Raw genomic sequence first — 26,682 nt, forward strand, 5'->3', positions numbered from 1 at the left:
TGTTGTTGTAAACTGAAAATTGCTCTCCCCTCCCCCCTCCCCATATCTGTAAATAGAATATCACAAAGAAGTAATTTGATTGGTGGCGAGATGGACACGTGAATGCGTAGTCCCTCCGGGAAATGCACATCATTTTTCACAGACCTTTCACCTAAGAGTCCCGTCTCGCTCACTCCTGAACCTCTGTCGCTTTGTCAATTGAGTTTAGACAGCAGGCATGATGGGCCGAATGGCTTTCTTCTGTGCTGAATGATTCGAGCCTACATCCCCTGAGTGAGTTCAACAGCCGCATCCAAATTGGAAGGGGAGTGACGAGGATATGGAACTCACTACCACACGTAGTAGTTGAGGCGAATGGCGTAGATGCATTCAAGGGGAAGCTAAGGAATAGAAAGGATAGAAAGGAATGGAAGAATGAGCCGATAGGATGAGATGAAGTACAGTAGGAGGAGGCTTGTGTGAAGCATAAACGCTGGCACAGACCAGTCGGGCCGAATGGCCTGTTCCTGTGCTGTACATTCTATGTCATTTCATGAACATTTAATATGGGCATCTTTTAAACTGAATGGCAAGATTAAAGCTTTAAGAACAGAAAATACTGGAAATGCGCAGCAGCTGTCAACATCTGTACAGGGAAGAGAGTGTTACATTCTTGAATGTACACCCACCCTCTGGAACTAAACCATCAGCCTATCGCGTTGATGAGGCAACGCGATGTGTACTTCCAGCATTTATTGTTTTTATGTTTACACGAGACACATGGGCCCCGATATTTACAGGGAGACGAGGAGGGAGCGGGGCGCGACTGTCAGCGGCCAGGAAGCCCTGAGATACGGGAAAGGCGGAGGTCCTGCCGAATTTAACAGCAGGACCTCATTTGAATTTTTTTTGTTCTCCGTTTCCCGCCCGGTAGCCGGCCAGATTGAGAGTCTGGCCTACTGTTGGATGAGAAGGTCTGTGGTACAGGTCCGCAGCCAGGGACAGGAGAGAAGGGAAGGAAGGAGAGATCGCGGGGTTGGGGTGGGGGGAGAGAACAAGAGGGGGGGGGGGTCAACATCAGACCGTGGGGGGGTGTCGGCTGATTGCGGGGAGGGGGTCTGGAGAACATGGGGAGGGAGGCAGGTTTGTTTGAGGAGCCGGAGAGAAGCATTCCTGCTCCCCCTGGCCCACAGGCAGTGCTGGAAAAGCACTTACCCACTGCATCCGGCCGTTCCCGCCTCCCTTCAGCTGCTGGGTTTCCCGAGCTCTGACCCACCTGACCCCCAACCCACCCCGGTTAAACCAAAAAGAGGCCCCGTCGCAGCGGGTTGGGGTTGGGTTTCACATTTTTAAGAATTTAACCACCCCTTTGTCCCTCTACTGCCCGTCCCGGGGGGTTAAAATTCCACCCTTACTGTCGGATCATCTGAGAGATTTTTAAAACTCAATTGACAAATTGACAAAGATTCAGGAGTGAAGGAGACAGGACTTTGAGGTGAGAGGTCTGTGAAGAAATTAGAACAAGGTGAACATAGGAAGGATTGAGGAGGGGGCGATCATGAACGGTTTGGATAAACTTGCTTTGGAAGATCTGTGGAGGGAAAAATACTCAGAAAGACACATACACACACACACACACACACACACTTAGATACACACACACTTAGGTACACACACTTAGATACAAACATGGACACACACTTAGATACAAACATACACACACTTAGATACAAACATGGACACACACTTAGATACAAACATACACACACACTTAGATACAAACATACACACACACTTAGATACAAACATACACACACTTAGATACAAACATACACACACACTTAGATACAAACATACACACACTTAGATACAAACATACACACACACTTAGATACAAACATACACACACTTAGATACAAACATACACACACACTTAGATACAAACATGCACACACACTTAGATACAAACATGCACACACACTTAGATACAAACATGCACACACACTTAGATACAAACATGCACACACACTTAGATACAAACATACACACACACTTAGATACAAACATACACACACACTTAGATACAAACATACACACACACTTAGATACAAACATACACACACTTAGATACAAACATGGACACACACTTAGATACAAACATACACACACACTTAGATACAAACATGCACACACACTTAGATACAAACATACACACACTTAGATACAAACATACACACACACTTAGATACAAACATGCACACACACTTAGATACAAACATGCACACACACTTAGATACAAACATGCACACACACTTAGATACAAACATGCACACACACTTAGATACAAACATACACACACACTTAGATACAAACATGCACACACACTTGGATACAAACATGCACACACACTTAGATACAAACATGCACACACATTTAGATACAAACATGCACACACACTCAGGCACACACACACTTAGATACACATACACTCAGGTACACACACACTTAGATACAAACATACACATACACTTAGAGACAAACATACACACACACTCAGGTACACACACACTTGGATACAAACATACACACACACTCAGGCACACACACACCTAGATACACATACACTCAGGCACACTCACACTTAGAGGCAAACATACACACACACTTAGATACGCACACAAACACACACACTTAGATACATGCACAAATATACATACACACACCGATACACACATGCACACAGATACACATAAACACCGGTTCTGAGGCGGGAGGGATCTGTTTAAGGTGGACTGGTTGCTATATAAACTAAATAGTACTATACTTAAAGGGAATGCAGGAACAGAGAGAACTGGGAGTGAATGTACACAAGTCTTTGAAGGTTGCAGGACAAGTTGAGAAGGCTGTTAAAAAAGCATATGGGATCCTGGGCTTTATTAACAGAGGTGTAGAATATAAAAGCAAGGAGGTTATGCTGAAATACTGGTTAGGCATCAGCTGGAGTATTGCGTCCAAATCTGGGCACCACACTTTAGGAAGGATGTCAAGAACTTAGAGAGGGTGCAGAAGAGATTTACGAGAATGGTACCAGGGATGAGGGACTTCAGTTATGTGGAGAGACTGGAGAAGCTGGGGTTGTTCTCCTCAGAGCAGAGAAGGTTAAGGGGAGATTTGATAGAGGTGTTCAAAATCATGAACAGTTTTGATAGAGTAAATAAGGAGAAACTGTTTCCAGTGGCAGAAGGGTCGGTAACCAGAGGACACAGATTTATGGTGATTGGCAAAAGAACCAGCGCCAACATGAAGAAACATTCTTTTTATGCAGCGAGTTGATATGATCTGGAATGCACTGCCTGAAAGGGTGGTGGAAACGGATTCAATAATAACTTTCAAAAGGGAATTGGATAAATACTTAATGGAAAAATTTACAGGGCTATGGGGAAAGAGCGGGGGAGTGGGACTTAATGGATATCTCTTTCAAAGAGCCGGCACAGGCACAATGGACCGAATGGCCTCCTGTGTGCTGTACCTACTATGATACTATGAACACACATACATAAATACACACACATGCATTGATACACACACATACACATAGATACACACACACATACATGGATACACACACACATACATAGACAGACACACATACACACAGATACACACTTAAATAGATACACACATACATAGATACACACATAGATACACACGCACGTACATATAGGCACACACAAATACATAGATACACATACAAAGGGAAACTAAAGGTCGGCTAGTGGAATAAAGCAAAGAATGATTTTGGTTGGCATATTAAAAAAGGTGCAGTGGCATTGAGGACTAGCAGAAAGATGAAAGAGGCAGTATCAGAGGTATTTACTTTGATAACTGACTGACAATTGATATTTCACATAAAGCAGCTTCAACCTGTTCACTGGAAAAACTAATGTGTTTCACTGTTGAAAGAGTGTTTGTCATTTGTAAGTCAACTCAAGCAGACACGAGGCAAAAAGGTTCAAATATTTAAATGCCATGAATGTTGATGTCTTTTTATTTGAAATTTATAGACCTATTAGGAAGCGTTCTGTGTAAAGAATGTGAACCAATGCTCTTTACCTCGAAAAGTATACTCCCCTGATTTAACTCCAGCATGTGGCAGCAAAATAACGTTTCATCTCATGACACATCAGAGATTATTCCTACTTCAACAATCACTAATTACTCCTGATCTTTCTGGACGAGCTTGAGCTGATTAATTCTCTCATATTTGTCCTTCCATTGATCTTTCCTCAAATGTCCTTCAATCAACCAAATGGAGCAGCTCCTGTACACTCGCTTGCGGGCTTAATAACATGAGCGGCTAATTGTTTGACCACTTGACACCTCAAAACTTACTTGGACTGTTGTGCGTGCTACAAAGTGTTTGCTCATAAATTAACAAAAGCGTTTGATTTTCCATGTTAGTTACTACAGTACAAGGTTGTAGCTGATAATGTCTAGATCATGAGCGCAAAGTCCTTCAAACCTAGGCTGAAGGTCTAACAAAATTAATCAAGCAAGTGATCTGAGTAGAATCAGGCAATTCCAAAGTGGTCTTGACACATTCATGCGAAATGCAGATCTTTTTACTTTTTTTTATTCATCCTTGGGATATCGGCATCGCTGGCAAGGCCGGCATTTATTGCCCATCCCTGGTCACCCTTGAGAAGGTGGCGGTGGGTCTTCTTCTTGAATCGCTGCAGTCCTGTGTGGTGAAGGTTCTCCCACAATGGGCAAGGAGTTGCAGGATTTTGACCCAGCGACGATGAAGGAATGGCGATATATTTCCAAGTCGGGATGGTGCATGACTTGGAGGGGAACGTGCAGGGGGTGTTGTTCCCATGCACCTGCTATCCTTGTCCTTCTCGATGGGGGAGGTTGTGGGTTTGGGGGGTGCTGTCGAAGAAGCCTTGGCGAGTTGCTGCAGTGCATCCTGTGGCTAGGACACACTGCAACCACAGTGCGCCAGTTATTTTATCTCATCAGTTCATGGGTAATTATGCAAGGCTCTATGTGGAGGATTGCTCATAGTGAACCTGGGTGGAAGAACAAAAAGCAGGACAAATCCAATCCGGCCAATTACCGCCCCATCAGTCTACTCTCAATCATCAGCAAAGTGATTGAAGGTGTCGTTGACAGTGCTATCAAGCAGCACTTACTCACCAGTAACTGCTCACCGATGCTCAGTTTGGGTTCCCCAGGACCACTTGGCTCCAGACCTCATTACAGCCTTGGTCCAAACATGGACAAAAGAGCTGAATTCCAGAGGTGAGGTGAGAGTGACTGCCCTTGATATCAAGGCAGCATTTGACCGAGTGTGGCACCAAGGAGCCCTAGTAAAATTGAAGTCAATGGGAATCAGGGGGAAAACGCTCCAGTGGTTGGAGTCATACCCAGCACAAAGGAAGATGGTAGTGGTTGTTGGAGGTCAATCATCTCAGCCCCTGGGCATTGCTGCAGGAGTTCCTCAGGGCAGTGTCCTAGGCCCAAGCATCTTCAGCTGCTTCATCAATGACCTTCCCTCCATCATAAGGTCAGAAATGGGGATGTTCGCTGATAATGAAGCAGTCCGAGTTCGCATGCAGCAAGACCTGGACAACATCCAGGCTTGGGCTCATAAGTGGCAAGTAACATTCATGCCAGACAAGTGCCAGGCAATGACCATCTCCAACATGAGAGAATCTAACCACCTACTTTTGACATTCAACAGCATTACCATCACTGAATCCCCCACCATCAACATCCTGGGGGTCACCATTGACCAGAAACTTAACTGGACCAGCCACATAAATACTGTGGCTACAAGAGCAGGTCAGACGCTGGGTATTCTGCAGCGAGTGACTCACCTGCTGACTCCCCAAAGCCTTACCACTATCTACAAGGCACAAGTCAGGAGTGTGATGGAATACTCTCCACTTGCCTGGATGAGTGCAGCTCCAACAACGCTCAAGAAGCTCAACACCATCCAGGACAAAGCAGTCCGTTTGATTGGTACCCCATCCACCACCCTAAACATTCACTCCCTTCACCACCAGCGCACTGTGGCTGCAGTGTTTACCATCCATGGGACGCACTGCAGCAACTCGCCAAGGCTTCTTCAACAGTACCTCCCAAACCCGCGACCTCTACCTCCTAGAAGGACAAGGGCAGCAGGCACATGGGAACACCACCAGCTGCACGTTCCCCTCCAAGTCACACACCATCCCGACTTGGAAATATATCGCCGTTCCTTCATCGTCGCTGGGTCAAAATCCTGGAACTCCCTTCCTAACAGCACCGTGGGAGAACCTTCACCACACGGACTGTAGCGGTTCAAGAAGGCGGCTCACCACCACCTTCTCAAGGGCAATTAGGGATGGGGAAATAAATGCTGGCCTCGCCAGCGACGCCCACATCACATGAACGAATAATAAAAACAATCAAGTATCATACCTTTATCTCTGACCCGTGCTCGCAAGGTTCCATGAGTACAATGGCACCTCACAAAATTAACCATTTTATATCTCTTTCGTTATCCAGTAGGTAGCTAAGCTTTACAGTCCAGGAAGGTCACAGGTTTGATTCCTGGTCATTCTGCTGGGCCAGCTGATCTCGGGCCAGTGCAGGGATGCTACACTTGGCCTCAGTGTCCCTGGACCAGGGGAAGGAACGTTGACCAGGTTCCTGCTCCTGATTGCTATTTACAAACCCTGCTGTAAACGTGCGTTGGTCAACATTGGACATCGAGAGAGGAGAAAGATTTGCTGAGGGAGAAAAAAAAGTTCAGTATCTCTTCTCAGCACTTTCACCACAGTATTCTGCTCTGCTCTGCCTCTGTCCTCAAAACATTATTGGGTGAGGTAAAAATATTGTGTGCCATAAAAACTCTTCTCAAGGCCCATCTATTTCAAATCTCTTCTTGGATCATGCATCAGTCATTCAGTTGACGTACAGAGTCCAATAACCCTTAGAACCGGGAGGAGGAGCAGTACCTATCTAACTGACAGACAACTGAACATAAGGGCTAGCTGGTTTTTAAGTTGGCGGACAGTTTTTGGACCCACTGAGCACCATGTCCACCATTTGCCATGCCGAGTTAATTCTCTGAGTTCCCATGGTCAGCTGACCCATCACTCCCAGTAACTCAGTTTCAAAGAGGGCAGGGCGGGATTGGAATAGAGGCTGATTGATTAAACCCCAAGTTCAAATGTCACGTTTGGGAAAAGCTGTGAACAATGCTCCTATTTCAGACAATGGATAAGAAATGAACAAATAAAGAACTTGCATTTATATAGCGCCTTTCATGACTTCAGGATGTCCCAAAGCGCTTTACAGCCAACTAAATACTTTTTGAAGTGTAGTCACTGTTGTAATGTAGGAAACGGGGCAGCCAATTTGCGCACAGCAAGATCCCACAAACAGTAATGTGATAATGACCAGATTATCTGTTTTATGATGTTGGTTGAGGGATAAATATTGGCCAGAAAACTGGGAGAACTCCTCTGCTCTTCTTCGAATAGTGTTATGGGATCTGTAATATCCATCTGATCGGAGAGATAGGGCCTCAATTTAATGTCTCATCTGAAGTGCAGCACTCCCTCAGTACTGCCCCTCTGGCAGTGCAGCGCACCCTTAGTACTGCCCCTCCGACAGTGCAGCACTCCCTCAGTACTGCCCCTCTGACAGTGCAGCGCTCCCTCAATACTGCCTCTCCGACAGTGCAGCGCTCCCTCAGTACTGCCCCTGCAACAGTGCAGCACTCCCTCGGGACTGGACCTCCGACAGTGCAGCGCTCCCTCAGTACTGCCCCTCCGACAGTGCAGCACCCCCTCAGTACTGCCCCTCCGACATTGCAGCGCTCCCTCAGTACTGCCCCTCCGACAGTGCAGCACTCCCTCAGTACTGCCCCTGCAACAGTGCAGCACTCCCTCGGTACTGCCCCTCCGACAGTGCAGCGCTCCCTCAGTACTGCCCCTCCGACAGTGCAGCACTCCCTCAGTACTGCCCCTCTGACAGTGCAGCGCTCCCTCAGTGCTGCCCCTCCGACAGTGCAGTGCTCCCTCAGTACTGCCCCTGCAACAGTGCAGCACTCCCTCGGTACTGCCCCTCCGACAGTGCAGCACTCCCTCAGTACTGCCTCTCCGACAGTGCAGCACTCCCTCAATACTGCCTCTCCGACAGTGCAGCGCTCCCTCAATACTGCCTCTCCGACAGTGCAGCACTCCCTCAATACTGCCTCTCCGACAGTGCAGCGCTCCCTCAATACTGCCTCTCCGACAGTGCAGCGCTCCCTCAATACTGCCTCTCCGACAGTGCAGCGCTCCCTCAATACTGCCTCTCCGACAGTGCAGCTCTCCCTCAATACTGCCTCTCCGACAGTGCAGCGCTCACTCAATACTGCCTCTCCGACAGTGCAGCTCTCCCTCAATACTGCCTCTCCGACAGTGCAGCGCTCCCTCAGTACTGCCCCTCTGGCAGTGCAGCACACCCTTAGTACTGCCCCTCCGACAGTGCAGCACTCCCTCAGTACTGCCCCTCTGACAGTGCAGCGCTCCCTCAATACTGCCTCTCCGACAGTGCAGCACTCCCTCAATACTGCCTCTCCGACAGTGCAGCGCTCCCTCAGTCCTGCCTCTCCGACAGTGCAGCACTCCCTCAATACTGCCTCTCCGACAGTGCAGCGCTCTCTCAGTCCTGCCCCTCTGACAGTGCAGCACTCCCTCAATACTGCCTCTCCGACAGTGCAGCGCTCTCTCAGTACTGCCCCTCTAACAGTGCAGCACTCCCTCAATACTGCCTCTCCGACAGTGCAGCGCTCTCTCAGTACTGCCCCTCCGACAGTGCAGCGCTCCCTCAATACTGCCTCTCCGACAGTGCAGCGCTCCCTCAATACTGCCTCTCCGACAGTGCAGCACTCCCTCAGTACTGCCCCTCCGACAGTGCAGCACACCCTCAGTACTGCCCCTCCGACATTGCAGCGCTCCCTCAGTACTGCCCCTCTGGCAGTGCAGCACCCCCTCAGTACTGCCCCTCCGACATTGCAGCGCTCCCTCAGTACTGCCCCTCCGACAGTGCAGCACTCCCTCAGTACTGCCCCTGCAACAGTGCAGCACTCCCTCGGTACTGCCCCTCCGACAGTGCAGCGCTCCCTCAGTACTGCCCCTCCGACAGTGCAGCACTCCCTCAGTACTGCCCCTCTGACAGTGCAGCGCTCCCTCAGTGCTGCCCCTCCGACAGTGCAGTGCTCCCTCAGTACTGCCCCTGCAACAGTGCAGCACTCCCTCAGTACTGCCCCTCCGACAGTGCAGCACTCCCTCAGTACTGCCTCTCCGACAGTGCAGCACTCCCTCAATACTGCCTCTCCGACAGTGCAGCGCTCCCTCAATACTGCCTCTCCAACAGTGCAGCACTCCCTCAATACTGCCTCTCCGACAGTGCAGCGCTCCCTCAATACTGCCTCTCCGACAGTGCAGCGCTCCCTCAATACTGCCTCTCCGACAGTGCAGCGCTCCCTCAATACTGCCTCTCCGACAGTGCAGCTCTCCCTCAATACTGCCTCTCCGACAGTGCAGCGCTCCCTCAATACTGCCTCTCCGACAGTGCAGCACTCCCTCAATACTGCCTCTCCGACAGTGCAGCACTCCCTCAGTACTGCCCCTCTGGCAGTGCAGCGCACCCTTAGTACTGCCCCTCCGACAGTGCAGCACTCCCTCAGTACTGCCCCTCTGACAGTGCAGCGCTCCCTCAATACTGCCTCTCCGACAGTGCAGCACTCCCTCAATACTGCCTCTCCGACAGTGCAGCGCTCTCTCAGTACTGCCTCTCCGACAGTGCAGCACTCCCTCAATACTGCCCCACCGACAGTGCAGCGCTCTCTCAGTACTGCCTCTCCGACAGTGCAGCAGTCCCTCAGTACTGCCCCTCCGACAGTGCAGCACTCCCTCAGTACTGCCTCTCCGACAGTGCAGCACTCCCTCAATACTGCCTCTCCGACAGTGCAGCGCTCCCTCAGTACTGGCTCTCCGACAGTGCAGCGCTCTCTCAATACTGCCTCTCCGACAGTGCAGCACTCCCTCAGTACTGCCTCTCCGAAAGTGCAGCACTCCCTCAGTACTGCCCCTCCGACAGTGCAGCGCTCTCTCAATACTGCCCCTCCAACAGTGCAGCGCTCTCTCAATACTGCCTCTCCGACAGTGCAGCACTCCCTCAATACTGCCTCTCCGACAGTGCAGCGCTCTCTCAATACTGCCTCTCCGACAGTGCAGCACTCCCTCAATACTGCCTCTCCGACAGTGCAGCACTCTCTCAGTACTGCCTCTCCGACAGTGCAGCACTCCCTCAATACTGCCTCTCCGACAGTGCAGCGCTCTCTCAATACTGCCTCTCCGACAGTGCAGCACTCCCTCAATACTGCCTCTCCGACAGTGCAGCGCTCTCTCAGTACTGCCTCTCCGACAGTGCAGCACTCCCTCAATACTGCCCCACCGACAGTGCAGCGCTCTCTCAGTACTGCCTCTCCGACAGTGCAGCACTCCCTCAGTACTGCCCCTCCGACAGTGCAGCACTCCCTCAGTACTGCCTCTCCGACAGTGCAGCACTCCCTCAATACTGCCTCTCCGACATTGCAGCGCTCCCTCAGTACTGGCTCTCCGACAGTGCAGCGCTCTCTCAATACTGCCTCTCCGACAGTGCAGCACTCCCTCTGTACTGCCTCTCCGACAGTGCAGCACTCCCTCAGTACTGCCCCTCCGACAGTGCAGCGCTCTCTCAATACTGCCCCTCCGACAGTGCAGCGCTCTCTCAATACTGCCCCTCCGACAGTGCAGCGCTCTCTCAGTACTGCCCCTGCAACAGTGCAGCACTCCCTCAGTACTGCCTCTCCGACAGTGCAGCACTCTCTCAGTACTGCCTCTCCGACAGTGCAGCACTCCCTCAATACTGCCCCTCCGACAGTGCAGCACTCCCTCAGTACTGCCTCTCCGACAGTGCAGCACTCTCTCAGTACTGCACTGAAGTGTCTGCCTAGATTTCATGCCCATGTTTTTGGAGTGGGACTTTACAATGAGGAATGATAGTACTGGGAAATGGAACACTTCCCATTTTGGCACCCAATGGAAACATCAAGAACTCATAGGTCAGGTCTAGCAGTTACAGGCAGAACTCCCCCTACTCTGCCCCTACAATATGCCTCACCACTAACTTCAGAGAAGCACTGTGTCCTGCACCAACTTTCCACTGCCCACATTAACTTTTCTGTGGTCTCTTGGAGCAAGACTGCCCAGTTAGTGCCAATCAGTGCTAAATTGTGCTGTTATCCCACAAGGACCGTGACTGCCCAAATCAATTTCTTATTGGACCTTTATAGCCAGAGCACAGAGGAGACTTTCACCCCATCTGTCTGGGTTGGATTTGAAGCCAGTCCCCCAGCAGCTGAGGAACTAACATTGGTCAATTAACTCCAAGAAGAAAACCGAACGGAATGAGTTCATTATCACAAGGATTCCCAAATGATCAACATGGGGCATAAACAAATTTTGCAGGTGTGTTTTGGGATGGCTGCCAGGAGGATGAGGAGGAGTGAGGGATCCAGTACGCAGTCGTGTTGTTGCTCAATGTGGAGAAACAAAATATCTCCAAATGGAACTGACAGCTTTATGGGTGATTCGCGATTTAATACCTAATTAACTAGCCTTATATTTTGCAGAAGGGATTTGAGGTTATTGTTCTCACAAATAAAAGATGGCAGCTGTTTGCAGTTTGCAGCATTGACAGACTGGGATAGCGATCAAACCTTAAGTCATTTGCTCCAAAAAAACAAAACAGAAAGTTTTGCAAATAATTCTTCATCGGAGGCTAATTTAAGCTGCATTGAGCTAATCAACATAATTAAGAAACAAAGAATAGTACTGCTGAATCTCCTGTAAAGAGCTACTATTAAGTTGTACCAGATGTACCTAGCATTTGTTGAAAGAGCGTCTCTTTTGGTAGATAGAACATGGCAGATGGGAGCAAACTGCAAATGACAATTACTCTATAGGTTTAACAATAACAAATGAGACAAGAGCTCTGAAAGAAATATTTGGTGCTCAGATTTATCTATGTCTGTGTTAACAGTAAACTAGTGATATTCCTTATAGCGAGGAGTTTCTGGATGTTAGCAATGTATAGAATCACATAGAATTTTACAGCACAGAAACAGGCCATTTGGCCCATCAGGTCCATGCCGGTGTTTATGTGCCACACAAGCCTCCTCTCACCTTACTTCATCTCACCTTATCAGTATATCCGTCTAATCCTTTCTCCCTCATGTAATTATCTAGTTTCCCCTTAAATGCATCCATGCTATTCGCCTCAACTACTCCTTGAGGTAGTAAGTTCCACACCCTCACTACTCTCTGGGTAAAGAAGTTTCTCCTGAATTCCTTATTAGATTTATTAGTGACTATCTTATATTTATTTTATCTTATATTTATTTAGTTTTGGACACCCCCTCAAGTGGAAACATCTTCTGTACGTCTACCCTATCAAACCCTTTCATAATTTTAAAGACCTACACCAGGTCACCGCTCAGTCTTCTCTTTTCTAGAGAAAAGAGCCCCAGCATGTTCATCCTGGTGACACCTGGAAATAACAGTGACGTGGTTCAGGAATGGAGATTTCCAGCTTCTGATATAGGCTCATGAACCTCTTGTGAAAACATCTATTTCGTTCAACAACTGGGAGAAGGATTTAATGGAGCCAGGCTACATTACAGTTTTCAAGCACTTTAAGTAATCTTCAGGCCTGTCATCTAGAACGACAGCACACAGCAGGGATTAACAGGGCAGAGCCATCAACAAACATATGAAGAATCACAGCGTCATGGGATGAAATGGAAAGGGCACACAGGTCTAGGACTTAGGAAAAAGGTGTCATCACAAGGATAGGGCTTGCAGTGCCAAATTGCCAGCTCGGTTCAGTTGGTAGGAGTTTTGCCTCTGAGTCAGAAAATTATAGGTTCAAACCCCACTTCAGCAGCACTAGGCTGATACTGCAGTGGAGACCGCAGTACTGGTTAATATTCGTCTCTCAACCAACACCACAAAAAAAAATCTGATTAACCAGTCGTGCGCCTGATTGTTTATTTTTGGGATCTTGCTGTGTGCAGTTGGCTGCCACGTTAGCCGATGTAACAATAGTGACTAGACTTCACAGCTTCATTAGCTGTGAAGCACTTTAAGACATCCTGAGGATGTAATAAGGTGCTGTATAAATGCTTCATGCCTTTGACTGACGGAGGAGCACCCCTGGAGGAGGTAAAGGCACTCCAGGTGGACAATGACACAAACTTTGTCACCTGCTAGCGGGTTTTCTCAATGGTTAGAAGACCCGAATGTGTGCCTGTGGTTTAAAGGTCACAGCTGCTTTGAATGTTTGGTCACCAGATCCTTCCAATTACCTGGAAGGGACATCACAGGCATGAGGCGATGGCTGTTTAGCAGCATTTAGCATGTGGCAGACACACTGTTCCAGAATGGTCGATGGCTCCTCTGTTTCCACAGAAGGGCAGGTCAACAGCTGGAGCCAAGAATAATCCATTGCCACTACTGACCTGTTAAAGACATTCAGACAGTGTGCGTGCGGTCTGTGATGCACAGGAAGGATCTTGCATGTCAATGCATAAAACCTGGGAGATTCTATACCTTGGTATTTCAATCTCCCAGCCAATGTCTTGGTTTAATCTATTACATTACTCCCCTCTCTCAAGAAGTCTACTCCAAATTCTGGAATCTTGCTATTTATACCTCTAGCATTCCCATCAAAATATTTCACTTTTCACTCTTCCATTATTTTAACTTCTCTCTTTTGTCTTTTCTTCTTATTTTTCCCCAAGAGTAAAATTTATCTGTAAACACATTCCACCGGCGATGAGTCAGTCTCCCCCTCCTTTATATTCTTCTGTTTTCATCCACTAGTTTAGAAAAACAGGTAACTTTAGCCGGTAGTCTTCTTGTTCTTCTCCCAGGAGTTGCACTCCATGTCTCCTGAAACACTCTCTTGTCTAAAACTCCAATGCCTTCTAAAAAACAGCATCTGGACAACCCATTAACCCTCCTGATGTTGCCCCTGAAATTGTCACCTCTGCAACATCTGGCAGGTAGCGCCATTTTACATTTCCTTTCCTTCAGGTTCTATCTGCGATGTCGGAGCCTCCTCCTGAGCACCTGTCGCTGCCTTTCTCTTCCATTGTTTATTTCAACGTGAACATCAACTATCAGCTTCTATCCCACTCGCTGAAATAACTTTACCCTGTGCTCAAAACCCACAACCGTCGTCCTTGTTACTCTTTCTTTACGCAAGAACTGGCTGTTCATAAAGTGGACCAACAAATCGACTATCATTACTTCCCCGTATCACAACTTCCTCTCATGTCTGTCTAAACTGCAATACATCTTCCTCAAACACCTCTACCCCCCTCCTCCCTCCTCCTCCTCCTCCTCCAAGACACACTGGGGTGGACTTTTGACTGTACCACCTGAGTTCAGTGTGTCAAATGGGCAATGAAGAAAATTGGGCATGGAGAACACCCACCTATGACAGCCCACCCAATCTTCCTCCCTTTTAAAACAATGGAAGGACGATCGAGCAGGCTCCATTACATGAGTGCAATCCTATTTTTAAAAATTTATTCCCATGATGTGGGTGTCGTTAACAAGGCTGGCATTTATTGCCCACCCCTCGTTGCCCTGAGAAGATGATGATGGCCGCCTTCTTCTTTGTAACATGTTGATAAAACTTGTTAGGCCACTTCATAAGGCAGTTAAGAGTCAACCACATTGGTGTGAGATAGAGTCACATATAGGCCAGACCCAGCAAGGACGGCAGGTTTCCTTCCCCAAAGGACATCAGTGAGCCAGTTGGGTTTTTACGAAAATCCGATACCAGTTATTTTTTATTTCCAGATTTTTTAAACTGAAGTCAGATTCTCAAATTGCCATGGTGAGATTTGAATTTGCATTCTCTGGATTATTAGTCCAGGCCTCTGGATTACCACTAATATAACCACTACACTAGTTTACCCATCCAATTTTCATCGCAATGCTCTGCCAGGAGATACCTTATACCCACCCGGTACAGACGAAAATAAATCGCAGTAAGTCTTACCCTCATCCAAAACCAACACTGCTGTGCATTCCATTCCTCCATTAACTCTTCCCTTTCTTAAACCGCCTCTTTGATGTTACAGTCACTGTCCCTTGTCTCAACTCCTTTCTCCTCTGCCAGACTTACACATTCATCCATGAGTTAATTCTACCCCTTTGCAATCTCGCTTACTGAGCCCAATGCGACCATACTCTCCAGTAAAACATGTACCTGACATTCCAAATACAGAGCCAACATATTTGCACAAATTTGAGCAATCCACAGGCAACAAAAGGATGTACTGATTCTTCATTAAATAATTTATCTGAAATAAGATGTGCCAAGCATTGTTATTTCTCATTATTGTTTCACAGTAAAATGATGCTGCTCACAGAGTCTGAAAATGACTTGCTGCCTTCAATTGTATGGATCATGTGATGGCAAAAAGCAGTTTTGATTTTGAGAAATTACAGTCATTTTTTACTTTGATTACTGGCACTACTGCAATATAGACAACAATTGCCATGAAAGGCTGTGAAAAAATTCTCACCTACATTTAGGAGCTGAAAATGAATTGTGCGACTTCAGTGTTTCCTACAAAAGTACTCTGCCTGTTATTTTATTAAACACATTAACAAGTTATTTTAAACAGGCTAAAGTAATGAACAAATGATTTCAGATGAACATTTGTTACTATTATAGCACAGTACAATTTTAACCAAATTCCTAAAACAATGATTCTTCTCCAAAGAAAACATTAAGAGTGTAGGATCAGGAGTGGGCCATTCAGCCCCTCGAGCCTGTTCTGTCATTCAATTAGATCATGGCTGGTCTATAACTCAACTCCATTTACCCACCTTCGTTCCATATTCTTTGATACCCTCACCCAACAAAAATCTACCGTTCTCAGTCTTGAAAATAACAGTCTGAAGCAAGGTGTCAGGATAGGGCCCACGAGTTGCAAACAGGTTAAAACTACTACTATATTTGTTTGCAGTTTAGAACATAATGAAGCATCAGACTAAATCTACTTAGCACAACACAACGTTCGCATGCACAGCGCAAAGAAATTCCATCAGAGTTAACCACCCTCGCAGCTTATCTCCAGTGGAGGAGTGGCAGAAAATGGGGGTGCCCCAGGTTTCAGTTCATAGGGAATTTGGTCATTCATCTCATTGCTGTTTGCGGTTCTTAGTTTTCGAAATTCAGATTGTGTTTTTTGATCCACGGTTCTAAAAATAATGTTCTGTTACTTCAAATCTGTAATCTGAGCCCTGAAATTCCTGAAACTGTAGTTTAGCCGAAAACATGAGAAGGTGTCAGAGAACCTTAACAGCAACAGCTACATGACACGAGCCTTCTTAAAATACACGGCCGTGAAATTCCTCGGCATCTCTATCAGTTTCTCACCATAACTTTGGTGAAAGGTGGTTGGAACCTCCAGAGAAACTACGTCGACCAGCTCTTTAACCATTTGTCCCGTTTTACCTGGTGTTCTGTCGGTCTATGGTGAAAGTTACAGGAATTTCAGGGCCTAAACGGCTCAGATTACTGTTACAGATTTGAAGTAACAGATCTTTATTTTTTAGCAATTTTACAACACCAAGTTATAGTCCAGCAATTTTATTTTAAATTCACAAGCTTTCGGAGGCTTCCTCCTTCACATCGTTCACCTGACGAAGGAGGAAAGCCTCCGAAAGCTTGTGAATTTAAAATAAAATTACTGGACTATAACTTGGTGTTGTAAAATTGTTTACAATTTATTTTTTAGAACAGTGGATCAAAAAACACAATCTGAATTTTGAAAACTAAGAACTGCAAACAGCAATCAGATGAATGACCAGTTAATCTGCATTTTGGTGGCGTTGGTTGACGAACCAATGTTGGCCAGGGCATTAAGAGAACTTCCATGCTCTTCTTCAAATAACGACATGGGATATTTAATGTCACATTACTTGACCCAGTGGAACAGGCAGGTGGGCATTTGTTTAACATTTGATTTGAAGGATCATACCATTGCAACATTCCAACAACATCATCTTGCATCTATATAATGCGCTTACTCCCTCAGTACCATGCGGAGGTGAAAAATTGGAATTGTACAAATCTACTGCTTGTGACGGCTACTTTTAATGAAAAAGTAGACGTGAGTTTGAAGTGGGTAATGTTTACCTTTCTACTGTTTCACTATAAACAAAATGCACCCTGCATTCTAAAGCGTTACAGAATTTCCTCCATTAAAGGACTCTGCAAATGTGCATCAGTTAAATTCCTGCAGACAGCTCGTCATCAGCCCTCCTGTAATACATGACTGGCAGAAATAATTTCAAGTGACACCAGTCCTTGCTATTCTTCAATCAGAACATTTCACTCCAGAGGTAATGTTAATCTGTCATTCACAGGCCAGCAGTGACATCCGTCATCTTAAAGAGCATGAATTACAAGCAAGCGTTTTAATTTAAAAATACACATAGAATGTCGATAAAAAAGCTGCTTTTGAGATGTATTTCATAGAACCATAGAATGTTACAGAACAGACAGAGGCCATTTGGCCCATTGCACGTGTGCTGGCTCTCTGAAAGAGTTATCTACTTAGTCCCAACCCCTGCCCTTCCCCCTGTACTTTAAAAAATAAAAAAGTATTAAAACAGTGGCCCTGCCTTCAGCTGTCTCTGTCCCACACTCTGGAATTCTCTCACTAAACCTCTCCGCCTCTCCAACTCCCTTCTCCTTTCAGGCCCTCCTTAAAACCCATCGCTTTGAACAAGCCCCAAATATCGTGAAGGCACTGATTCGTGCTGGCGCTCTGTCCAAATGGCCATCCTTCATGTGGAGGTTTGGACACAAAGTACTGGCCAGCTATTCAACTATCGACAGCACTGCAGCAAGCCCGATCCCATCCTCAGCCACCAATCACCCTAAATACTTTCCAGATGAAGCCAGTGGATAGTGCTCAGAGAAGTGTTAGCCTTGCCTAGCTGAGGAGCACTAAGGATAAAAGCAGTGAAACTCTGCTGGGATAAAGATAACTTAATGTAGCACTTAGGACATTCCTAATCTGCATGGTTCTAGACCACAATGGGCAGTGTATCTATTCACTGAGCCATTGTGGAGATTATGGGCTTCTGTTAATTCGCTGTTCATAGATACCTGGCCAGCAGAACAGTACTTGAAATATAAGGCCCATCTTTATAACAGTACACCAAGCACCTATTTCTTTGTAAACCCGAACACTGAGCCTAAAGTGTCATCCCAAAACGAGGAACCTTTGGCTTAGGTTTTCCCTTTTGTAACCCAGTGCGAGTCTCTTGTGAGGGATTAACCTGTGCGCTCAGATCTGCCGAAAGATTTTCAGTAGCCTCCACTGAAGTCTTTTCATTTTTTCTTAAATTCTTTATATCAGCTCCCTTCAGTGCATAATGATTCATGCCAGCATCAGAACGAGGATTGATATCTTTGCACTTTCCCATCGAAGGCATGTTGTCATTGAGGATCGGCAGCAGCAATGTCTTCATAGGATGTTGAGTACAGCTGACCTCCCCATGATATCTACCCATCATATCTATTGTAACGGGAAGTGGTGAAGGAATGTACTAAATATCACTGAGCAGAAACCCTGCTACCTAACAACATCAGCAGGTAGCAAAGTAAGTGCTTTAAATACAATTGTTACAGGAAGTCTCAGAGAATAGAGTTTAAGTGAAGATAGAAAACAAAAATAATCCAGCACAAAACAACATTAAACAGACGGCAGCTACTGTAAAAATAAATAAATGCTTGAAAAGTTTGAACTTCTGCGTTCCCACACCGTGGCCAGCTTTATATTTTGCAAATTTCTACGGAACTGATGCCCGTAGATTTTTTATTTGCAGGCAAGTATCGGCAGTAGAAATCACAACATAAATAAATGAAGAATTTCTCTCAGATGATTCTATTAAATTAGAGAATCCTTGAGAGGCCCCAATACAGACATACTCCTCGCATTGCTCATTTTCTCCAAAAGTAATAGCGTTCAACCTTGATTTCCTCTCTCACCGCTGGGATAGTTTAGCAGGTATTCACCCAGCTCCTTTTATGGAAGTTGAAGGGGTTTGGCTCTATCCATCTCTCTCTTTCTCATTCCCCTTGCTCATGTTAGTTTGATGCCCTGCTTTGTTTCACGGGAGCAAAGGTTCTGCTCCAACCCGCTCAGCTTAGGCAACATATATTCAATATACGCCCTGCATATACCAACAGGATCTGTGTGTACAAATGTATATCTATCTAATAATTCTATGCTGTAGCTAGAGTCTGGAATCCTTTCTGCATTTCCTATATAGATCCTTTCTTGAGTGCCCAGTTTTGGAATTCATTTATAATGTAGGATACCATAAAATTATTTGAACAATTTAAACCTTGCTAGTGTAGAATCACATGATGTGGAGATGCCGGTGATGGACTGGGGTTGACAATTGTAAACAATTTTACAACACCAAGTTATAGTCCAGCAATTTTATTTGAAATTCACAAGCTTTCGGAGGCTTCCTCCTTCCTCAGGTGAATGTGGAAATGAAATCCTCGAACCCTTCGCATTTATAAATCACAGAACAATACTTGGTGATTACAGACAGTGTTTTCAACTGCCCGTTGCCAAGGCAATCAGTGTGCAGACAGACAGGTGTTACCTACAGATCCCCCGAATATACAAACCACCAAAAAAAAAAGAGAGGCAGAAACATCGAAAAGACAGCAAATGACCTGTTGTATTAAAAACAGATAACATTTGTTCGCTGGTGGGGTAACGTGTAGCGTGACATGAACCCAAGATCCCGGTTGAGGCCGTCCTCATGGGTGCGGAACTTGGCTATCAATTTCTGCTCGACGATTTTGCGTTGTCGTGTGTCTCGAAGGCTGCCTTGGAGTATGCTTACCCGAAGGTCGGTGGCTGAATGTCCCTGACTGCTGAAGTGTTCCCCGACAGGGAGGGAAACCTCCTGTCTGGCGATTGTTGCGCGGTGTCCATTCATCCGTTCATCCGTTCATGCCCCAGAGCATGGTACATTGGCGAGACCATGCGGACACTGCGACAACGGATGAACGGACACCGCGCAACAATCGCCAGACAGGAGGGTTCCCTCCCAGTTGGGGAACACTTCAGCAGTCAGGGACATTCAGCCACCGACCTTCGGGTAAGCGTACTCCAAGGCGGCCTTCGAGACACACGACAACGCAAAATCGTCGAGCAGAAATTGATAGCTAAGTTCCGCACCCATGAGGACGGCCTCAACCGGGATCTTGGGTTCATGTCACGCTACACGTTATCCCACCAGCGAACAAATGTTATCTGTTTTTAATACAACGGGTCATTTGCTGTCTTTTCGATGTTTCTGCCTCTCTCTCTTTTTTTTTGGTGGTTTGTATATTCGGGGGATCTGTAGGTAACACCTGTCTGTCTGCACACTGATTGCCTTGGCAACGGGCAGTTGAAAACACTGTCTGTAATCACCAAGTATTGTTCTGTGATTTATAAATGCGAAGGGTTCGAGGATTTCATTTCCACATTCACCTGAGGAAGGAGGAAGCCTCCGAAAGCTTGTGAATTTCAAATAAAATTGCTGGACTATAACTTGGTGTTGTAAAATTGTTTACTAGAATCACATGAACAGCCCTTCTACAGTAAGAAGTTAAAGGTGCCCTCAAATAGCCAAAATTTGCAATGAGCAAAATAAATAAATAGACTGAAAAGGGAGGAGAAACTTTCAAAATATTGCCCTTTGAAGATCCTTCTGATGAAAGGAATTTCCTGAATTTAGTGCTGGCGTTCTTAATACGTTTTAGAAAATTAGCTGGTCTTTCTGAAACAAAAATGAAGGGGAATTTCTGCATCAAGTACCATTTGATAGAATCACTGAGGGAGGATTAACTGCTGGAGAAAAGGTGAGTAATGGGGAATAATTTAAGCTGCAGTGTGGAATCCAGTTAAAGATAAGAACCAATGCAGTTAAGGTAAATTTTGAATGTGGGAGACTTCAGCTAACACCTCATCTCATTCAAGCAAAGATAGCCAGAATTGACAAAAGTGTGGGGTTTAGGTCCGATTGCAAAATAAGTTGCTAAGCTTTTAATAACTTTTAGCAACAGTAGGATTAAAATAAAGGAAACATGCATATGCAGATGAGAATGTTAAATTTAATGGATGTGCTATTGAGCATGCAGGTGTGTTTTTTCAACAACTATTCCTGTTTTGGAGCCTATAAAATGTAATCATGAGGATATTAAGGAAACAAGTATTACAAAACTATGGGCCATCAAGCCCTCTCCTCAAAGAGCCCGTGCACAATTTGTACGGTATTGCTTAAACCAACCATAGGGGTTCACAGAGTCTAAACTTACCTTAAAATACATCAATGCTGTTTTGAAGGAGCTAATCATCCGGCTTTGTAAAAGCTTGGTCAACTGTGTATTAATTAGCTTTGATGGGAGTTTATTCCACATATTTAGGACTCAGTAAGGAAAAATCTTGTAATTCCTGGTTCTCTTGAGGCTTGTTGTGCTTTGTACTCACATGCCCGAGCTCCACAGTCTTTTTCCAAGTTAAATAACACGGTTAAGACTTTCAGTACTTTAAATGATCACTTTGAGGCGTGCTGCCTCCCTTCTTCCACCTTCCATGAACTTCAGATCATCCACAATGTCACAGGTATGCTCCCTCCCTGAAAGACCTGCATTCCATCCCATCCCAGAGAATTCCATTTGCTCCTTATGCACCAAAGAATCAACAGATTGTCACCCTCACCTTCAAATCCCTCCATGGCCTCACCCTCCAAATGTACGTCCCTGCACCTCTCCAACTGATGCACTGCTCATTTCCTGCTCCCTTTCGAATACCTCCCTTCCTTTTCTCCCCCCAGTTGACATCCATACATTTCCCACTGTGCTGTGAAGCACCAAGACATCGCTCAGTTATTTGTACATTCTAATCAGGTGTGACTGCTTAATTAATGGCCTGATTATCACATTTGTAAATAAATGAGATTTTATTTAGAGGCCTATAAACGCTGTCAGCAGTCATGTTAATTTAGCACACCAGGGGATCTTACACAGATATGATGGATGTTTACTTACATTACAGCTCTTCAATGTTCAGTCATTGTTTTCCAAGAAAACAAATAGTTACTGGATGTATGGAAAATTATATAAAATAAAACCAAAAATAAAAGGCTATAGATGCTGAAAATCTGAAACAAAGACAGGAAATGCCGGAAATACTCAGGTCAGGGAGGATCTGTGGAGAAAATTGGTTACTCGGAACTGGGAAATATTGCAGATGAACGGTATTTAAAAAGGAACAGAACAAAAGGAAAGGGGGAACAGAATAAAAAACACAATGACCCCCCCACAGACGCAGGAAAAGAAATAGAAAGAGTTGTAAAGTCTTTAGGTGGAGAACAGGAGCTGGTCAAATGGCAGATGTGATATTCACCGGAGACAAAGGAGGTACAATGAGAGAAATTGAAGAAAGAAAAGACGTACTCGAAGCACAGAGAGTGTGTGAGGAGCTAAAAGGGGGATAGGCAGATGGAAAGGGAAGCGTGAAAAACTGGCAAAGCAGAGCAGACCCCAGTGACGTACTGGGAGAAAAAAAGGCAAGTGACCACCAAAGGTGTAGATTATCCCCACCAGCAGTGTTCCGACAGGGGGTCCCTGCCCCAGGCACCAATCCACCCCTCCCCAACATCCCCAGAAACGGCGGCACATCCTTTCTACATTGCCAGCACTTACTGCCAGAGAGAAAATGGGAGCTGTGGTCAAGGCCTGTAGTTATTAGAGCCAATGTTAAGACCAGAGGGCTGCAAAGTGGCTAGTAGAAAGATGATGCATGGTTCACGAGCTTGCGTTGAGCTTCTTTAGAACAATGAAGGTCAGAGGTAGAGAAGTCAGGGTGGGAGTGGGATGGAGGATTGAAGGGGCAAATGACAGGGAGCAGGGGATTGCACTTGCAAACAGAACGGAGGTGTTCAGCAAATCGATCACCCAATCTGCACTTGAGCAGAGAACATAGAGTACTGGGTCGGAGGATGTACAAGTAAATTGCTCTCTCACCTGGAAGGAGTGTTTGGGGCCCTGGGTAGTGGCGTGGTGGGAGGAGAATGGGCAGGTTGCATCTCCTGTGCTTGCGTGGCAAAGTGCAGGAGATGGAGAACAGGTGGTCACGGTGATGGAATGAGTGAAACAGTGTATCATGGAAGGAACGGTCCCATCAAAATGTTGAGAGGTGAGGGCAGGGGAGGATGTGTTTGGTGGTGGGATAATGTTAGATATAAAATAAGACCAATCCTGTTTTGGAGATATTGGAATGGGCGGTGAATTGGGATCACCCATTGCCCTTTAATCCCCGAGACCTGAATTGAAAACCAGTCCAAAATATATCGCCGTTCCTTCATCGTCGCTGGGTCAAAATCCAGGAACTCCCTTCCTAACAGCACTGGGGGAGAACCGTCACCACACGGACTGCAGCGGTTCAAGAAGGCGGCTCACCGCCACCTTCTCAAGGGCAATTAGGGATGGGCAATAAATGCCGGCCTCGCCAGCGACGCCCACATCTGAAGAATAACTTTTTTTTAAATGGTCAGAAGCCTCGTTACTGTTGGCTGTAAGGGTGTAAGTGAAATAAATTCGGCTAGTCTCAATTTAGTTCCGAATGGGTGTGGGGTTACAGGAAAAAGAGCGCACTGTTTTGTTGGGCCCGATATTACCAGGGCGGCGGGTTCGCGGCGGGGGGGTCGATTGGACGCGTGGGTAACGCGCGCGGTGAAATCAGTCTGCCCCGCGCGCAATCGCAGGCTGATTGGATCCACTTACCTCTTGTTCCGGGTTCCCCACTGCAGAGCTGCACGGCGGGCGGACTGCGCATACGCAGTAAGCTCTGTCAGCTGGAGGAGCTCTATTTAAAGGGGCAGTCCTCCACTGACAGATGCTGCAACAAACAGGAAAAATTACAGCATGGAGCAGCCCAGGGGGAAGGCTGCTCCCAGGTTTAATGATGCCTCACTCCGGGTATCACTGGATGGGGTGAGGAGGAGGGGGAGGACAGAGATCTTCCCCCCGGCAGGCGGGAGGAAGCGGCCTGCCTCTGCCACCAAGGAGGTCTGGCTTGAGGTGGCAGAGGAGGTCACCTGCACCACCAACATATCGCGCACTTGCATACAATGCAGGAGGCGCTGCAACGGCCTAAGTAGGTCAGCCGAAGTGAGTGCACTTACTCATTCCCCTACACTCCGTCTGCCACATCACTGCCCCCACCCCACATCTCCTTCGGCACTGCCAACACAACTCTATCACATCACTCCTCACACTCACTCAAACCTCATCCTCATCTTACTGCACCTACTCACCTCGCCAGTACTCATCCCGCCACTACCACTCAACCCAATCCTCATACAATCTCATGGCTCTATCTCATACTCACCCTCTCATGCATCTCTTTCACAGTCAGCCTCACTCAACCTGCCACTACCTGTGCTGCAGCCACAGGGCATGCATCACATATGTGCAGTAGGCAGCGTAAGGCAAACGTGTCGTGAGCATGAAGGGGATGCACAAGGGTGTTTGAGGGTTTGTCATGGTTTTTACTTATATTGAATTTCTGATCAACTCACATTACATATTATATTGGCACCACTACTGTCACATCTTTGCGAATCCTGTCTGGTTTGTGCAATAATGCCCTTTCCTGAGGATCACAATGAAGACCCACACCTGATGCCACCTATTGTGTCACTGCAGAGTGGGTGTAGGTGTATTTTCAGGGCTCTTTTGTGCAGACGGCTGAGAGACGTCGGCGATGTCCCCGGTTGCACCCTGGAAGGATGCGGAGGGGAAGTTGTTGAGGGCAGTGGTGACTTTGACAGCGACAGGTAAGAAGATGGTGCTCGGGCCAGCCGGGAGCAGCTCGGCATGAAGGAGGCTGCAGATGTCCACGACTACATGTCGAGTGACTCTGAGCCTCCGTGTGCACTGCTGCTCAGAGAGGTCCAGGAAGCTGAGCCTCGGTCTGTGGACCCTGTGGCGAGGGTAGTGCCCTCTGCGACGCATCTCTCTCTGCGGTTGCCCTCCCTCCTGCTGTACAGGTGGATGTGTCACAGCACTGTGTTGTGGAGCTCCACGTGTCAGAGGTGGACGGCGTGGATGGCGAGGCTGGTGAGGCTGGTGATGCTGTTCGCCCTCCGAGGAGGTCATGACTGCAGCTACGGCGGCCCCCATCCATTAGATGTACATTTGAGGGGGTCCGCAAGGTAGGTACATGTGTCTGGACCCCGGGGTAAGTGTGCAAGTTTGTGAATTTTATTGTTAGGAGGAGGGTGGTGGAGGCCAAACTTTGTCCAAAGTGACAGAGTGGCCTCCTGCAATGAGTGAGGGTCTCCCTCCCCCACCTGTCAAATGGACCTTTGCAGCTGCCACAGGCTGATGGCTGCAACACGTCCATTTGAACTGGGAGTGTTTCCCCCAGTACGGGAAACAGTCCCAGTTGTATGTAAAATCCCACCCCTCCTAAAATATCTCGTTAATCAGGTCTGTAAACGACCTGAAATACCAAAATAAATAGCTTAAGTGGCTCCCGGCCGGCTTTAATTGCCTGCGGGAGTCCCACATGCGGGGGCTGCGCGCGCATGTCAGAGCGTCTGTTGGAAACCTGGAAGTGGGCGGGTTGGAGCCGGGCTCCCGACCTGCCCCGGGAATTCCCAATTTTCGGAGCCCCCCCCGCCAGGAACGCACCCGATTGCGGATGCTAAAATCATGCCCGTGGTGTTTGGTGCTCAGGGGTAGAAATTCCACTGCACTGCTCCTTGGGACTTGTCATCTACACAAGTAGCAAAATTCTACACTCCCAGCAGGCAATTTTCTGTCTTTTAAGGTTAACATATGGGAGGTCGTGGGCTGGGAATGTGTCATGTTATGATATATGCACTCACGCAGGAATGGTACAGTGAAATCTTTACCCTAAGCTATCAGTTCCCACTCAGAAATGCTGTAAGAATGACCGAGATGCGTAAGAGAAAGATCACATCGGTGTAGAGTAGGGGGAGCTTTGCTCTTCTGACCATAATGTATCTGACTTGGGAGCTCATAATGCTGACACTGGATGCGAAATTGGAAAATGAAGTGTTGGCCCAAGGCACTGGCATTACTTACATTAAATGTAAAATGTCACGAAAAGATGTAAATTAATAAGAAAAAAAACAGGAGCGCGGCATCTCTCTATCCAATTCTTCACACACTCACATCCTTCTATTTGTTTCTACATGTAAGGTTCTGTAACACTTGAACTAGCGAAAAACAGATGGGTGAGAATGGATCACACATACAGACAAGACATAGGCTGGAGTATGTTCTTGGAAGCTGCACTCGCTTGGTTTATGGCTACACCTCAGCCCCTCACTGTGCTCGGTTCTAAAGCAAACTGTCATATTTATATATTTATTTGTTGTCAGCAGGATTCAGAAGGACAGCTTTATTTTGATTGGCAGCACTCATGACAAACAGCAAAGGACAGCTGACACTCAGGATTGAACTTTGTCAATTGAA

The sequence above is a fragment of the Heptranchias perlo genome, chromosome 2 (genome assembly GCF_035084215.1).
Source record: "Heptranchias perlo isolate sHepPer1 chromosome 2, sHepPer1.hap1, whole genome shotgun sequence".
NCBI lineage: Eukaryota > Metazoa > Chordata > Chondrichthyes > Hexanchiformes > Hexanchidae > Heptranchias > Heptranchias perlo.